The sequence below is a fragment of the Leuciscus leuciscus genome (assembly GCF_965113295.1).
Source record: "Leuciscus leuciscus genome assembly, chromosome: 1".
In the NCBI taxonomy this organism is placed as follows: Eukaryota; Metazoa; Chordata; class Actinopteri; order Cypriniformes; family Leuciscidae; genus Leuciscus; species Leuciscus leuciscus.
The window spans coordinates 75,862,207-75,880,593 of NC_138725.1; the positions used below are offsets into that span (position 1 = coordinate 75,862,207).

Sequence of the window (18,387 nt, forward strand, 5' to 3'; positions counted from 1 at the left end):
TGCTTTGCAGGCGCGTCAAAGTCGCTTGACGTCACCCATAGGAATATAGTGGAGAGCGGCGCGACAGAAGTGTCGCACGGACAAGTGGATCAGCGCCGTGACAAAGATGGCGGCGCAAAGCTACAGTGACGTCATGTGAATCAAATGAATAGACGTTGTAGCAATGCAAAGATACATTATTATGCATTAGTATAGGCATTTGCAGTTCTATTAATGTTACAATAGGACATATATGCTTTCCTATGGTTTACACACACCTCTTAACACAAAAAGGGATATATTTAGTACATTTAATAGTGACTTTATGGGTAAAAGTCCTTTTCTGTAGGGGGTTTCTGTTTCAAAGTCCAGAGTATGTTTGTGTGTGTGCGTTGGAATGTCACGAGTCTATTGGGGAGTTCACACTGAACTGGGGGGGCTCCAGACACCCTGGCGCTGGTGAATTAGCCCATAGGGAATAATAATAACCAGAGCTGTCTTCCTAAGGACAAAGAAGATGTGTTCGACACCCTCATGATTCACTTAATGTGAAAAGCAGCTGGCCGGATGTCATTGTTGCTACAGTATGTAGTGTATTTGTTGTTTAGTGGTTGTTTTGAGTCTTTTGTTTTTGTTTTGTCTACCTGTCCAGGGACAACAGATGCAAATTAGCTGTTAGCTAACTCTGGTGCAATTGTTTAAATTGTGCACTGTCCCTGTCAAATAAACAGTCAAAATAAAAAAGTAAGTAGGACAATTAATCAACATTTCAGAATTCTATGAACAATTTAGAATTCAGTGTGTGTGTGTGTGTGTGTGTGAGAGAGAGAGAATGTGAGAGCGCGTCACTGACTTTTACACATAATAAATGTTGAAGTTGTTTTATTTTATGAAGTTAGGGCAAATAATTTCATTTTTTTTTATATAAAACATCCCTGACTGTTGCTCAGTCTCCACTTCTCTCTGACATAGATGTGTCTCTCTCTGGCCAGCCAGTTCTGTCTGTATCTCTCTCTCACACACACACACACACACACACACACACACACACACACACACACACACACACACACACACACACACACACACACACACACACACACACACACACACACACACACACACACACACACACACACACACACACACACACACACACACACACACACACACACACACACACACACACACACACACACACACACACACACACACACACACATTCTTACATCTATTAGGACATTCATTAACACAATTCATTGAATTGTCCTTACCCATCACAACTAATTGCCTAACCCAAACCCTGACCCTAAACCTGGTCAGTGTTTTGCATTCCTGGAGTGTCAGACACAACACATGTAAAAAATGATCGGCCGAAAATTAGACTGATTATTTTTGACAGTTTAGACAGTTTAGTTGTGGCCCACATCTTCCAAATTCTTCTGGCCCACATACCGCATGGAATGACAACCGGGCCAGACGTGGGCCAGATCTCAGAAATGGCATGGGCTACATCTGGCCCAGATCTAATTATCATATAATAAAGAAAATACTCAAATAATCAGTCAAAAGTGATTTAATAAATATAAATATTTCATGAATACTTTTACATTTATAAATAGTAAAATAGTAATCAAAAACAGGAAACAATACATATTATAAATACATATTATATAAATATAACAAGTATAAAATTAAACAGGCAGAGGTCCAGAAGGGGAGGACTGCCAGAAACCAGTCCAAAAGAAAACATTAGACCAAGGTCTACATACATATTATGAACAAGGTCAAGCAAGTGTCACTCAGAACCAGGAGAATTTAATAAAACAAGTGGAGAATCAGATCTATAGTTCAAAAACAGAGCAAGGCAAAAGGGCAGTCCGTCGAACAGGCAAGTGTCAGAACCAGGAAACAGTCCATTTTTTTGTCTTGCCCGACGGCCTCCATCCCTGTCTGCGGAAAGCTGCAGCCATCTCTTTATCCAGTTTTCTACTTCCTGGTCTGTTGCAGTGGAAGTCAAACGGTTTCTTCTGACTGCAGCTACAATGACCAACAGTAAATAAGCAAATTATTATTATTTATTATAAAATCTAACATTTATAGGGAATTGTTTTTTAGCTGACACCAAACACAAATAAAACGCAGTAGTTAATTTCAGAAAGCCATACCATTAATTACAGTTTTCAGAGATTCCCCTCCAGTTCATTTGCCGGGCCATGTCGTTTGATAGAAGGAAGCTCAGAATCCGCCATACACTTTCCTTTACTGTTGTGCCTCCCCTCAAGGCTAACGTGTTTATCTGTAAAAATAAATATATGCACAAATAGAGGAACAAGCAAACATCATACTTGATTAGAATGTTCAAAAACGGGGTGGGCTTTTACCGGTCAATATAACAGTTCATTTTTTTGCCGATTTAGCCTATAACGATTTAGCCTATAAAAGGATAGTAGAATAGCCGTTTCTGTTTTGAAGTGCATAAAAGTGCGTCCATCCATCATAAAAGTGCTCCACACAGCTCTGGGGGGTTAATAAAGGCTCTTTGAAGCGAAGCGATGCGTTAGTATAAGAAAAAAAAATAGTTTCCAGCAGACAGGCCTTGGAAAATATACAGCCATTCACTGCCATTATAAAGCTTGGAAGAGCCAGGACATTTTTTTAATATAACTGATTGTATTTGTCTGAAAGAATAATGTCATATACACCTAGGATGACTTGAGGGTGAGTAAATCATTAGCTAATTTACATTCATTTCAGTTCCTTCAGCAGTAGGAGGAACTTATTCGCAACCATCAATCTCATTGGTTAGTGCCAACTATGACCATCCACATTTTGACTTAAGCAAATCAGTTCAATTGCCGCTTCTTCACCAAGCCAAACCTTTTTTGTTGCTTAACCATTCCATGTCGAACCGGCCCAGCCAGTACAGATATGATTTTAACATATGGTTGACTACCTTCTGTACCATGTACAATGAACAAGAGATGAAAACACTGACACAGTTAATTGAGGAGTTAAATTGTTCTATTGAAATATGAAATCTTACCACAGCTGTCTTGTAGTCTTCCTGCTGCAGCTGCCCCTCAATGACTTGAAGTTGTTGAAAACTTGACAGTGGAAAACAGTCTGTGTTTAATGTTGGGCTGTCTTCTGTAGTTGATCATTTTTTGAGTTCGTAGACCAATTTAACCAATGTTCCCATCTGTTCTTTGATCATTTCTTGGTTTGCAAGAATTTTGCGTATCCAAGCTATAAAAAAGAAAAAGCATAAAAAAAAAAAAAACGTCAGTACCAACCTTCACTGACACCAGTGTGGGATGATGCTAAAGAGGGGAACACCACAACAATATATTAGTTTGAACATGTTAAATGACAGTAGAAGGAAGTAAAACTCTTTTTTACTCTATGGCTCTGCAGATTTGGTTGTACATAATTTGGTTTAATAGGTTAATGAGTAAAACACGGTCAGTTTTAGAACTTAAATTGTTGTGAAAGATAATGTATGTTGTGTAACAGTATTTTGGATATATGGGTAAACCTGTAAGATTTGAATGCAGTGTTAGTGAACTGACACAGTATTACTTACAACTTAAGAAGACCTCTGCCTCTCCATGTCTAAAGTGTGGGATGTGATTCCTTTAGCACATGTTATATGGGTAAAATATGGTTATGGGTTAAATGGGAAGAAAAGGTTTTATTGTAAATTTACGGGTTACTGATGTCTGTTTCAATGGTGTTGATGTCCTCCTTTGGTTGCTGTGGATTTGTTTTTGGCATCAAAACAAGCCATAAATAATGTCACCCTGAATTTGGCTAACATTAGATATTAACACAAAACACAAAGATATAAGCCATGTCTGAAATCGCTCCCTATCCACTATATAGTGCACTATTTAGGGTGTCGGCCATTTTGTAGTGGTGTCCGAATTCTGAGTGAACGACATCATTCCCTACATTTGTTTACTACTTTTACCCACAATCCTCTCTGAACTAGAGCGTACATCCGATGTACACTTGCTGAAGCACAATTTCCCACAATCCAATGCGTAGAGGACTGAGCTCGCATGAAAGTGCGGGAGCGAGTGAGTTTAAACCAGAGATTACTTTACAGCTTACTCTTATTTCTGCTTTAACATTTGTTTAATCCTTATTTTTAACATTTGTATTATTCTTGATCATTACTTGAATAAAACGTATTAAAATATTGAGACAATATATAGATGACTTGTTCAAATTAAATGAAAAAATTATTAATAAGGTAATTTTTTTTTAATTAAAATATTACTTAGGCATTAAAACAATGTGTTTTAACTCGTTAAACTGTAAGGAATAGATGATAATTTGGTGGATGATTTGAAAAATATTCGTTGATCATCTGTCATTCGAGTGTAATCATAACGGTCGCCTCAACGACCCTGTCATCTGTGAACGTGAGTTTTTAACAATTTCAATCGATGAAACTACAAAGCTGGCACGGAGGTATATACAAAATAAAGTCAATATGATTGTTGTTAATATTATTTTATAAAGTAAGTAACATGTAAGATAGAAGGAGTTTTATCACGTGTGACGAAGCCTTTACTGCGACAGCTCCAGCTCTCCGACGCGCAGTGTAAACGTCAGCGTCCGAATTCACTCACTTATTTTCGTTCACTCCTTCCAGATATAGTGCACTCAAACGCCATACACTATTATATAGGGATTAGTGAATGAGTGAACGGTTTCAGACACAGCTATAAACATTCTAAGCTAAAAAAAACAAAAAACATTAAAATCCAGTCATTTTAAACCAAAATGGGGGTCAACCTAGAACAAAGAGCAACAGAAGCAAACTCAACTGATTTTGTATCCTCAATATGTCCTGAGTAAAGAAGAAGAAGAAAAAAAAGCCCTGAAGAATCCCATTGGGGATTATACATAAAGGAAGTAGTACTTTAAACCAGCCTTTATTTATTATTATTGTAGAGATGGGGTTTGGGTCTGTGGGACTGTTTCTGGGGGTTCACTTTTTATTTTACTTAGCCTACCTTTTGTCTTCTGCATTCTCCTTACCCCTTCTCTCCTGTTCCCTCAGACTCGTCCCCCAGAAACAGTCCCACAGACCCAGCCCCAAACCCCATCTCTGCAATAATTAATAAAGGCTGGTTTAAAGTACTTCCTTCTATGTATTAATGCTCATGGGTCGCCTAAACAGGTTCCATTCAGACCTTAATTAAGGTACTACTCAACCATTTGGTAGACCAGACTTTAAGTCACTATATTTCATTGAAAAATGCATCAAGCCTAACTCAACCTGAATGAGCCATCTCTATCGTTTGGTAATTGTGCAATGCTAAAGAAATCCACTAGATGGCACTGTGTCTGTGAGCGGCATGCCTTTTCAGTGTTCCTTCAAACAGCACGTGACACAGCGAAAATTCACTCATCCTTTGATGACGCATATCGGCGGGACTTTTAAAGGTAAGACTATTTTGTTGACATATCGTTTCTGAGGAGTTGTTAAACAGAATTATGTAACTTAATTAAACAAAAATAAGTCTTATAAGGGTCAAATCATTTTTTCAAAACATGCTCTACCAAACGGTTGAGTTGTCATTTTATGGTAGAGAAGCTAGCTAATGTTGGTAAAATTAGCTAATGTTGGTAAAATTAGCTATTTACAATGAACAAAAGGGTTAGTGTTGTTAAAATGATTAATTTAATATTATTCAATTACATATTTGATGAAAAATATTTGATCAATATAATTTTTTCACCATTTCTCTACTGTATATATGGTAAATATCAAGAATAAATTTGAATAATTAATACCAATTCTGGTGTTACTATTAATTTCATAATTTAAAATCGACTATGTTTGTGTATTACTATATGACTAGCACGAGTACATGGTTTGTAATACAAATTGTTTTCTTTATGTTTTAGACATGATAGATGGACGCCAAATCATTTTACGGTTCAAGACCACGCACTTTTCTGGCCCTTGTGCCTCAGATGCGGATCTGAGTGATGATGACCCCGTAGATGATCCAGATTATCTGCCCACACCAGCAGAAGAGAGTGGGGACACTTCTTTTGATTCAATGGATGAGGAGGAGGTTGCCTCAACAAGTTCATCCTCTAAACCACCGTCCAAAAAGAAGAGGAGAAATGGGGAAAAACTCCCTGAAAACTGTTTCTTTGGCAGAGCTACAGCCAGGACACACCTGAACCATCATCTGACCAAAATCATTTGTGCTGTTGCACGACCACCAAAAATATGTGTTGTATTTGTTTAAATCATCTTTAAAACTCTACAAAGAAGACCTTACTGCACAGTGGTTTAAAGTAGTCTGACCATATTCATAACAGTGTCTGTAAAGCTTAGTGGAGGTTTTCTTTTTCTCCCACTGACATAAAAATAAAAGAAAAAAACCCCCCCAAAAATTCAAATCAAAGTTTTGCACGCACACACGCACTTAATTGTGAATGTTGTTCTTTTATTATGAACAGACGTCTCAACCGTTTGGTAGAGGACTGTATCTAAAACTGTAGGGTCTAATTTAAAAAAAAAAATTGATTGTTGTTATTGTTATCATAATTGAATAAAAAAAAAAATGCAAAGAAATAATTTTTCCTTTGCTTTTTTCATGGTGTGTACCTTAAAGGGTTAACATCAAGTCTTTTACTGTTATATGCCAACAAGACATTTTCACCTGGCTATACCCAATGTTTAGATCTGTTGTGGTATTTATGCAAATTTGCACATACATAATTAGATTATGCACCATTTGCCCATGTTAACAAACAATTTTAAAAAACGTATAATTTTTTGGTTTGTCTTGATGCAAGTAATCAACTCAGTAATTCTCATGGTGATATACAGGTTAAAAATGTTACCCTATTCATGAGAAAAATAATGAATCGGCTATATTTGGGTCTTTATAAACTTTCCCCTAAAGGGATTTTTCTGGGCTTTTTCCCCCCCTTTCTCAGGACATATTCAGGATACAAAAATCAGTTGAATTTGCTTCTGTTGCAATTTGTCCTACCTTTTTTTTTTCATAAAACGACTGGACGATTACATGTGTTTTCTTCAAATACTTACAATTCATTGTCTCTGCGTCCTCTCTGGCCTGTGGTAGAGAGTAATTCCCTGCTCTGCTGGTTCCTGTACAGGAAAACAAGAGGGAGAATGATTCTACAATAGTTTAGTGTGTGTGGCGATCGAAAGTGAATGATAATAATGTACTGTCAGCAAGGTTTGCGCTGTTGAGGCTTGCCCAACCTCTCGAGAAATCAAACCAAATGAGTGCATCACACATGAACTCAGTAAACATACTGCGATCATTTATAAAATCCCTAGTGTCTCATTATTCAAAAAGTAATTGTTCAAATGTAAGAATTTAAAATGAACGATGGAGCACACATTTAATACGATTAGGGCAAAAATGCCCTTTCAATGTAAAAATATGCAGATTTAGATTCGTCAAAGCTGATTTAACATTGATGAGAATATTGCTTCAAAATAAATTATATTTACAACACAAAAAAATCCAAATGAATGACCGATTTACATGACAAGGCTTAATGTCGAGCCCTGCTTTATTTAAACCAATTGTGTGCCTCATTGTTTTTACATGTATTTTAATTAGGGATGCACCGAAATTAAAATTCTGGGCCGAAACCGAAACTTCTGGATGCACTTGGCAAAAAGAATCAATAATTTTCCTGAAAAAAAAAATAAAATACAAGTCAATAAATGAAAATAGCCACAATTATTTTTAAAGTAACACAAAAATTGGACAGAAAATAGGCCCATAATAATAATAAAAAAAAATATATATATATTCAAATTAATATATTATTCTTTATTCAGTTCAATGCAACATAATCAGATTTCATAGATACTCCTAGAAAGATATTATCAGAGCATGCAAGCAGAGCATAAAAAAAACAGATTACAAAAAAGTTATCGTTTGTGACAGCGCTACTAAATTCAAAGGCAAAAGTGTATTTCCAGAACTGATGATAGCATTCCTCAAATGAATTCACAAAAAACAAATGTGTTAATTAAACAAATTAATAGAACTATAAGTGTTGCACAAATTGGCCAATCTTACATTTCCTGATGGGGTTGATTTGCACTTCTGGCGCTGCTGGAAGTGGAAAGTTTGCTTCATCCTCAGTTTCACTATCATCGAAAAAACGTGCCCTTTTACTGAAGAAAAATAAATAAATAAATAATTCAATTGATTGTCCTCATTCAGCAGCCATACTCTGCTCTGTATGTGCTGTGTTTACATGTGTCTTTCTTCTCACGGGGGGCGAGTCCACGTCTGTAAGGTCTGTGTTTATTTCTGCCTCTGGTAGTTTTGGGCGAGCTTCTTCATATGTTTCTGTATTGATAAACAACAAGGTTTCTGTGAAGCAAACTAAAAAATACATTAAAGAGAAATTATGAAAAAATTAAATAAAATAATAATAATAAATATATATATATATAACAAGGTCAGCCGCAAAAATAACTGTTCACACCTTTTTAGTGTCTTTAATAAATCCCGACACCAAAAGACGGTTTATGCTGGTGCAACCTGTTAGTAAATCTGACCCATGGAAGCTAAGGATATGTACCTCTAGTAAAAATAACCCGGATTTTGAAGGGAGTCCAGGATGGTCCTGGCTTTACCATTGATTTTATGGCTTTAACTCTATCTTCATATTTGTATGGAGGCCACATACAAACATTGACCCTTACCCAATTATGGGGGACAACCTCGACTTCATTTGTGGTTTCAAAGATTACGATATTATACATTGGCTGAAAAAAACAAGAGTTGTAATTCATTTTAGACTTAATTTAGATTCATTTAAAAATCGAATTCATATAAATGCAACTTACAAAAGCATGTCCCACAATATAATCCAGAAATGGTGTTGCTGCTTCTCAAGAACTATGTACATTAAGTAAGGAATAATTGACGACAGGCCGTTGAATTATTAGAAAAATAATGCACACCCGAGGTGGTAATGCGGTCACGACGCGAAGCGGAGTGGCCGTTACACCTCGGGTGTGCATTATTTTTCTAATAATTCAACGGCCTGAAGTCAATTATTCCGCTTATACTACAGTTACCACACCTCGAAACATTGTTCAGATTATGTATTTCAAGACGTTTGTAAAGTTTTTGTCATTAAAACGCTCTTGTATGTAGGACTAATTTCTTACGCATCTAATCCCATGCCTCCGTTGCTAATTCCAAAACGTCATTTCAGAGTTAGTAACGGAGGATTGAGCCGCTGATAGCAGACTAATGCTGAGTTAGGGTTAGGTAGAGTTAGTAACGGAGGGTTGAGCCACTGATAGCAGACTAATGCTGGGGACACACGACTAGATGACACATTCTCTGACTGTTTTCATCGACTGCAGCAGATTTTAAACACCGACTTTGAACACAGACTGAACGCGCTGAACACGCGTTTGGGCATGATCAGTCAAAGTATCAAATTACATTCATAACCGGCCTTAAAGTGTGTTCCCGGCTTTATGCAGTTATTAATGCAGTTATTAGAGAGAGATGTTGCATAAATGAGACAGAAAAGCATGTGCGTCAATATTATTATTTATTAATTAATTCAATCGTTTTAATTAATTCGTTAATTCTTTTTTTTTTTCTATTATTGACAGATGACAGTAGACTAGCCAAATAAATGAAACCCAAAGCCCTTTTAACAAGTAGGCCTATCAATAATTATTTATTTGTTATTATCTGCAATAAAAATCCGTGCTGCAGGACTATCCATTTATTTAGCCTATATTCAGTTTAATTTTCTATTGATTATAGATAGGACTTTATAGTTTATTTATTCAAATTAAACTGCATGTTTCTATTGATTGTGAAGCTAGACATTGAAAATTGCAGATCAAGCGCATGGGGCGAAATGCTTTTTCTTGTTATGAATTGTATCCTATTTTCCGTTATTACAGTTGACTACGCGAAGTGATATGGAACTGTAATGCGGTCAAGACCTGCCTGGAACTACTTTAGCCGTGCGTTTCCCTGAAAATAATGCACACCTTAGAACGTTCGTCAACCAATCAGATTCAAGCATTCAACGGCCCTGTAGTATAACTGGTGATATTATTAATATGTGTGAGTCAGAGGGAAGACTGCAGGGGTAACCTCACACACTTCTGCCAGGGCTTTGTGAGCTCAGTAAAGTGCATCACTGTTGACAAACTGAACACGATGAATACTCCCATGTTTCTGCAGGAAAGAGGTTAAGTGTATAAGGCCTCTTTCTCTCTATACTCTTGAAACATAACATACTCTTTACCCCCATAAGCAATGTTTTTTACTGAAATCACTTTGCCATGAATAGCAATGCAATCATCTTTGCTCGATATTCGCAGCATGACACCATCACCAGTAAGCTGTCTGAACTGATGTACTGCTTCTGTCAGTGTTTGTGGTACAGGTCCATTTTTATGGGGGAACATTAGTGAAATAGTTCCTTTCCTCATGTTCTGACAACCTGCAGATTATCTGTGCAAGTGGATTGTGAGGCTTCCTTACCAATCTCTTAAAGGGATAGTTCAGGATTTTAGACATGAATCTCTATAGCTTCCCCATAAGCAGTGTGGTGCATTGACCATGACTTACCCCCGACAGCGTCCTGTGAGCCGAGCTCCGGTCCAGTTTTGGTCAAGATGAAATTAGTCCGGCAAGTTTGCTGGGGTCACGGCAATAAAGTTTTTTTCTTCTCAAATCAATATGTGTTCAAAAGAGTGATATATTTGCAGCACAAAACCGCTGTCTATGGAGAGGTCAGACCTCGTAATGGCTTGGCACTATTTTCTTCCCCGTCATATCACTGCGCGCTGCCGCTACCTACAGCCAGCTGGGAGCCGCGCACGTGTCACTTTGTTTACAGCTCGTAAAGAGAACGATAACATGTCTGACTACAGCAGCGACGATGACAACATTGACTTCGACACACAGCCAAAAGGATATCTTCTTTATCTTCGCCAGTTTGGTGTTCACATTGAAGCCCAGAGCAATGAGCCAAAGTCGCCTCAGAGCAACATCTGCCACAGGAAATCTTTGAAATGTGTGAGGAGAAAGCGCCACATCTTTGTTTGTACAGTCCGGATAGTCACAAGTCCGCACCATTTTCTACAAAGCTTGTACAAACTGATCGCTCTTGGTGAGTAGCTATGTTAGCTCGTTCGTGTAGCTGTTCTGAGCACGTAAACACTGCTGTAAACACTGCCGAACAACTGAAAAAGTGGTGTGCGCCTGCGCAGCTCGCAGCTGGCTGTAGGTAGCGGCAGCGCGCAGTGATATGACAGGGGAGAAAATAGTGCCAAGCCATTACGAGGTCTGACCTCTCCATAGACAACGTTTTAGTGACGCAAATATATCACTCTTTTGAACACATATTGATTTGAGAAGAAAAAAGCTTTATTGCCGTGACCCCAGCAATCTTGCCGGACTAATTTCATCTTGACCAAAACTGGACCGGAGCTCGGCTCACAGGACGCTGTCGGGGGTAAGTCATGGTCAATGCACCACACTGCTTATGGGGAAGCTATAGAGATTCATGTCTAAAATCCTGAACTATCCCTTTAAGCTCACCAAGATCATTTTCATAGGGGAAGCCAGATATGCTATCTAAAGGACCATGCACTTTAACATCACTAGCAAGATGTACCAAGCCATGAATGTTGTACATCACCATCTCTTTGCCATACAACGAGCCATAATGCTCAACAAATGATACCAAAAAGGAGTGAGCCAAATCATTCATTTCGATACAATAGTTTGAATTTGCCAAAATGTAGATGGCAACAGACAACAGCATAAAGTTATCATAAACCTGGCGAGGCAACACACTCTTTAAAACAACAGGGCCTGTGTACAGCAACAGTTGCCTTCCAACGAAGTCTCTCACTGAGAGCCCTAGGCTTTCTGGCAAACTCTGCTGGAATGAACTCCTTCAATGCTACCAGTCTCTCAGAGATACCCAAGACTTGAATGCTCGAAGGCCCACTGCACCACACCACAGATCTGTTAGACGTCTCACTACACCCAAACACACAAGGTGCATGTAATCAGGAGGAAAACCAGTTACCATGTCAATGTCAGTTTCTAGAAGAGGACAGTGTGTTAGATGGTGTTCCTCATCTAATCCCAGTCGAAAAGCTTCATCTGTTCTACAGGAGGCATCGTTCTCAGGAAATGTCATCTGGTGTTTCACATAGGAACCTTTCTGCTGACATTTGTCACAGCCATAGTATCCTGTATGAGATTTTATACCTTGCACTTGGGTGTTTAGATATGTTTTCGTCAGTCTCTGGCTTAATTATACATATTAATAAATGTGAATTGTTCCCTTTGAAAAACATACCTGATGGTGTGGTGGAATTGTGTGGAATACCAGTTAAAAACCAAGTCTCTTATTTGGGGATCAAAATATGTAAAAATCAAAAGGAAATAATTGACATCAATTATCTTCCATTAATTGATAAAGTGCAAAATAAATGTAATGTGTGGTTAATTAGAGATTTATCTTTGACTGGTAGAATATTGCTATCAAAGGCTGAAGGGTTGTCTAGATTATCTTATACAGCAATGGTTTTAGATGCTCCAAAGTCCATTATTAGGCAAGTTAATAAGAAAATGTACAATTTTATTTGGAAGAATAGGCCACATTACTTAAATAGAGGTATATTAGGCAATTTATTTCATCAAGGTGGTTTAAATGCCATTGACTTTGAAGTTTCTAATACTGTCTTTAAAATTAAATGGATTCAGAATTGTATCAAATCTAATAACAAATTGTGGTATTATATCCCAAATTTAGTTTTGAATTTTTTTTTTACGATAAGCCTTTAGAAAAGAAAATTTGTTTTGTTCTTAATTTGTTTATTATTTTAGGGAAATATCACATTCATAAATCGATGGGCAAAAAATTCACCTAGTTTTATACAATTTAAATTCGAGCTTTGTCAGCATCTTAAATCATTGGAGGGTGTGAGGAACACCAAGGCAAAAAAGACTATAGACTGTTGTAAAGCCTTGAAATGTTATCCTTTTTAAGGACCTTTGTATTATTTTAGAGAAATGGATTTGATTTCAATACCCCTGTGTAGTTGTTCATATTTGTGTATTATTGCTTACTTTTTTAATTTATTTTTTTACTTGTATTATTATTAATATCGGTATCTATTAAACATTTTATATTTTTATTGGTTTTCTCGCTGTTATTATTGTTTTGTATTACTATTATTTTTTGTATTTAATTGTTGTATGTTCTGTTACTGAATAAAGCATTAAAAAAAGATTGCTCTTCCTTTTCTCCTTCTTCTTCTTGTTGATTTCTTCTTCTACTTGAATTTTCGCCCTCTGCTGGCTGAAGTGTGCATCGCCAAGATTGCTGAAATATTAATAATAATAACAATAAATGTATAAGAAAAAAAAGAAAAAAAAGAATCCTAAATCCTATTCATCAGCCCTGTTGCTTTTAAATATTTTTAGTGTATTTCCCCACCGGCATAGCAACATGAATTATGAATTATGCAGTAAACTGGTTGAATCTTCATCAGAGTCCTGATACACCGAGCTCATGATCATTTACACATCAGAGATTCAGGCCTTCTGTGATACAGATGTGTTATCCAGATCATTTATGCTCTGAACACATTTCTAGAAAACATTTGGCTGGTATGTCTGAAAAATAAACTAATATAACCAAGGAACAAAAATAGCCTAAATCACTCACTGCTCTTAGTTGAATATGTAATTGAGTATCATTAACCTGATAAGAAATCAGAATCTGAACATTTTAACAATGTGGCAAATGGCAGAAAATAAAGGAACAAAACAAAATTTTCAGCTGATGATGAGGATAATGACAAAAGATAGACTGTCTATGTATGACTCGATTCCCGAGTTTGCGAAATTTGGACCACAAGAGGATTTTTTTAGGCTGAAACCACACTGACATTCATAAAAAAAAAAAATTAAAAAAAAATAACAATAAGACATTGTAACATTAAATAAAATGGAAAAACAGCAGAGCACACATTAAACAGAAAGAGCGAGTTTTCCTCAGTCACACCAGGACCACAAACTCTTGAGTATAATAATAACATGTATCTGTCAGTTTATAAGTTATATATTCACTAACATTTTTACTATTGATAAATTGAAAAATATTTCCTTAATGTAATTTTTAAGTGTCACTCAGTCCGTATAGAGACAGAGCGCAACGCGTCATAATCTGAAGACCACGCCCACCAAGGGGGAAAACAAACGAACTGTCTCCATTGACTTTGCATTGCGAGAGGCTGCCTCCTTGTCATTTCTTGTTTCTAACAAAAGACAGAATAATGCCTAAAAGCTGCTGTGTGACAGCAAACAAGCTAAGAAACCCATAAATAAGTTTTCATAAGCTGTCGACCCCAAAAAACGAGCGTTTGAGGACATAAAAGTGGATACAGGCTGGAACGAATGGGTCAATTGTGGGATCCTGACACTCAGTATGCACTAAAAATACACTACGTGTGCAGTAAGTTAAACATTTGGTCACTGGTGAGTCAAATATCCAAATGTCAGTTTTATATATTATATTTCTGTAAGATAAACTATCCTGTGTTGCCGATTACGGTCTCCTCCAGCGGCCGTACGTTAGTTCTCATAGTAATGAGACACGTGACGCTCTGTCTCAACTGCCTGTATCCACTTTTATGTCCTAAAAACACTCGTTTTTTGGGGTCGAGAGCTAATAAAAACTTATTTCTGGGTTTTTTAGCTTGTTTGCTGTACACCTTGTCACACAGCAGCTTTTAGGCATTTGTCTGTCTTTTGTTAGAAGCAAGAAATGACAAGGAGGCAGCCTCTCGCAATGCAAAGTCAATGGAGACAGTTCGTTTGTTTTCCCCCTGGGTGTGGGCGTGGCCTAAATGCGCTCTGTCTCTATAGTAGATCGTACGTCATCATGTTCAGTGCTCGAAGTGGGGCGGTACTCACCGGTACGCAGTACCGGCACTTTTGCATTTTACTCCAAAGTGTACCTGCACTTTTTCTTGCGTACTGCTACTTCTCGCATGTAGCCGGTAGGCTACTCTACCACTGACAAAAAAGCGTCAGTGTCACGCCCATTTCTACAGAGCCCCTAAAGGGACGTGGTGGTGAAAATTGTTTGGGATGGGAGAATTTTTTTTTTTTTCAAATCTTTTGCGTTCCCTCACAAAGATATTTGCGTTCCCACGCAAAACCTGTTTACAGCTCGGACAGACACGTCCTGTTTAATGATGTTTCAGAGCTCCGTACGTTAATGGAGCATTTCATAGTGTTTGAACTTGAACTCAATTTCAAATATAAAGAAATGCGGTCAGTGCTATAACTCAAGGAGTTCAGTGAAGTTGGCAATATTCACATAGGCTATTCGAACTTCCCTATTCTTGAGCTAAACGTTGTTAAAACACAAACGACACCTATTTACAATCACAGTAACCTAGACAACAAGCTACAACTAGGGCTGGGAATCGATTCCAAAAAGAATCGATTCCTCGATTCCGAGGTGTTGGGAATTGAGAGTCGATTCCAAAGGTTGGAATCGATTCCATTAAGGGGAATCGACTCCTCTTTAAGATTTTTTTTTTAACACAAACCGCGGCCTGTTGCCGAATTCATTTGTCAACACAATCACGTCACCTGTAAATAAATAGTTCAGACTAAATAAATTGATCCAGTCGTGACACAGAGTATGGTTTAGTGTAGGACGATTATTTCAGCATTGTGTCAATCAGCGCAATTGACTGACCCAATGAAATCTTTAGAATCGGTTGCTGAGCAGGGTTTGATCTTACTCGTTGTAGTTAAGGACAAGAAAAATAAATCTGATTTATTAAATCAATCGACAACAACAATTAATCACACTCACGCGAAGAAAAATGCCTCCAAGGTATTTAACTTTTTTACGAAAACTTGAAACTGTGCGAACAGATGAGTCTGTTCCTGAACATGCTTTCAGAATTTAACAGGAATTTTAGCTATAGTTTTATGATAGGCTACTGGATGAAATATATGTACCACAAATAAATAAAAATCGATCTATCCACATAAGTGTATGTAGGCTATACGTGTGTGTGTGTGTAGTTAGGTAAATAGAATCTACCGCATATATGGTGAACATATTCCTAGTCTTTACACTGTGTCTACTGTCTACACCTGATGCAGGAAGAACGACGTGACAAATCCCCGAAGTAATTGCCTCGTTCTATTTATGACCGAGCAGCACTCGCAATACGTCTAATAGGAAGGACAAATGGATTTGCAACAGTCGCTTTGTCACGCCCGGTGTAGTGAGTTTCTCGCTGTGTGGCACGGTAACGCGACAATGTTAGACACGGTGTTGGTATTAAAAAAGAAAAGAATCGAAAATAACAGTGAGGAATCGATTCTTTTCGATTCCAGAAACAGGAATCGGAATCGATTCCAAAAAATCCGGAATCGAACAGCCCTAGCTACAACCCAATTCTCATCAAAACGAGCTATATAATAGGCTATTAATTTGTCTCTAAAGACGAATGAGAGACAAGTCAAAAATAAGGGGCCGTCTGTAAAGTGCAAATCCCAAAACCCTTCTGCACATTTTAAATTATTAAACATATTCAATAGCTTCACTGTGACGCACTGTGATGTCACCAAATTCAGTTCACACATCACTGCTCTCCTGCTGGTTATACTACATTACTTAGTTTGATAAAAAAAAAAAAAGTGTAATTTTTAAGATTATTTTTTAAAATAAAATCAATAACTTCACCCTTTTTAGAAAAAATATTAAATAACTTCACACTGTTATACAGTGTAATGCCATCAAATTCAGTAAGCAAATATAATGCAAAAGCTGTGTACAGTACCAATATAATTTGTGTAAAGAATAGGCCTACTTATTTTTCATGTGCAATTACTTCCCAAACTAAGTGTTGTAGGCCTATAACCAACATTAGAGCAGTGATATGTGAACTAAATTTGGTGTGTTACAGTGAAGTTATTGATTATTTTTCATAATATAAAATGTGCAAAAGCAGTGTAGTATGACCAGTGGGTCACCATTGATGTGTAAAATTAATTGAGTGGCACTACAGTTTGTAACATTGAAGTTATGACTATTTTTGTATTTTTGACTATGAGTTGATGCTGTAGTCGTTTTTTGGGTTATATTGGACTTTGCAGACGGTCCCTTTAAACCTGTCTCTCAGCCGCCTGCTCATAGAGATCCATTTAGCCTATATTATTATAAAAGCTTGTTTTGATGAGAATTGGGTTGTAGCTCGTTGTCTAGGTTATTGTGATTGTAAGGTGTCGTTTGTGTTTTAACAACGTTTAGCTCAAGAATAGGGAAGTTCGAATAGTGAATATTGCCAATTTCACTGAACTCCTTGAGTTATAGCACTGACCGCATTTCTTTATATTTGAGTCCAAGTTCAAACACTATGAAACGCTTCATTACCGTACGGAGCTCTGAAACACTGCCAGCGGGACATTAAACAGGACGTGTCTGTCCGAGCTCAAAACAGGTTTTGCGTGGGAACGCAAATAACTTTGCGAGAGAACGCGTGGGGAACGCAAAGTTTTTCGGGGGAACGCAAACGTTTTGCGAGGGAACGCAAAGTTTTTCGGGGGAACGCAAACGTTTTGCGAGGGAACGCAAAGTTTCTCGGGGGAAAGCAAAAGATTTGAAAAAAAATTATTCTCCCAACCTAAAAATATTTCCACCACCACGTCCCTTTAGGGGCTCCGTACATTTCACATTTACGTATGCAGTGCTTATTTTTTTCCGCACCCATATTAACAGGTTAGAGCTTTCACACTGCACGCGGATGCGGTCCGACAATGCGTTCCAGTTGCGGTGCGTATACATCAGTGCAGAGATCATTCTGCACCGAGTCTATTTTCGCTGTGCTGCACGCGCTGAATTAAAGTGACAGCGCATGGTTCGTGGTCAAAATTAACACAGAATATGACATGGAAATATAGCCTAATAATCTCACTATAAATGCATTTAATTAAATAAAATGTAGTAATCTCACCATAAATGTATTTTTGGACTTGCAGACTTGGAGTAGGGGAGCGCGGGGCACAACCTAACGCGGGGCTAGTTGTAACACGCTTGTTTTAAATACTTCCGCACATGCTTGGATGACGAAACTTTGTGTATTTACTAGTTGCCATATCAACACTATAGAAAAAAAAAAAAAATCCGCCAAAATCTTTTTTTTTGTGGAAGATATCCATAGACATTTATTAAACCATAGCAAAAGTAAATTTCTTACTTAAGTTAATTTTTCATCTCTATTTTTTTGTGTTTATTTAAAATAAGACAAATCTGATATTATTTTAGTCTCCAAGATGTTAT

The 18,387-nt window shown here is 37.3% G+C and overlaps 1 protein-coding gene and 1 long non-coding RNA gene across 5 annotated transcripts in view; one reads left to right on the forward strand and one right to left on the reverse strand.

Annotated features, from left to right (window-relative positions):
- The window catches only part of LOC309510184 (uncharacterized protein), an 85,661-nt gene that overhangs the window by 63,160 nt on the left and 4,114 nt on the right, over positions 1 to 18,387 (forward strand). The window lies entirely within an intron of this gene.
- LOC309512662 lies at positions 1,728 to 9,278 on the reverse strand. 2 transcript variants are annotated; one of them, XR_014211132.1, is made up of 8 exons: positions 8,861 to 9,277; positions 8,593 to 8,779; positions 8,263 to 8,357; positions 8,082 to 8,179; positions 7,067 to 7,129; positions 3,026 to 3,228; positions 2,148 to 2,278; positions 1,728 to 2,019 (listed from the first exon to the last, which is right to left on the reverse strand). It is a non-coding gene; the product is annotated as an uncharacterized lncRNA (long non-coding RNA). The 2 variants fall into 2 exon arrangements; XR_014211131.1 differs by having other exon boundaries at positions 8,593 to 9,278.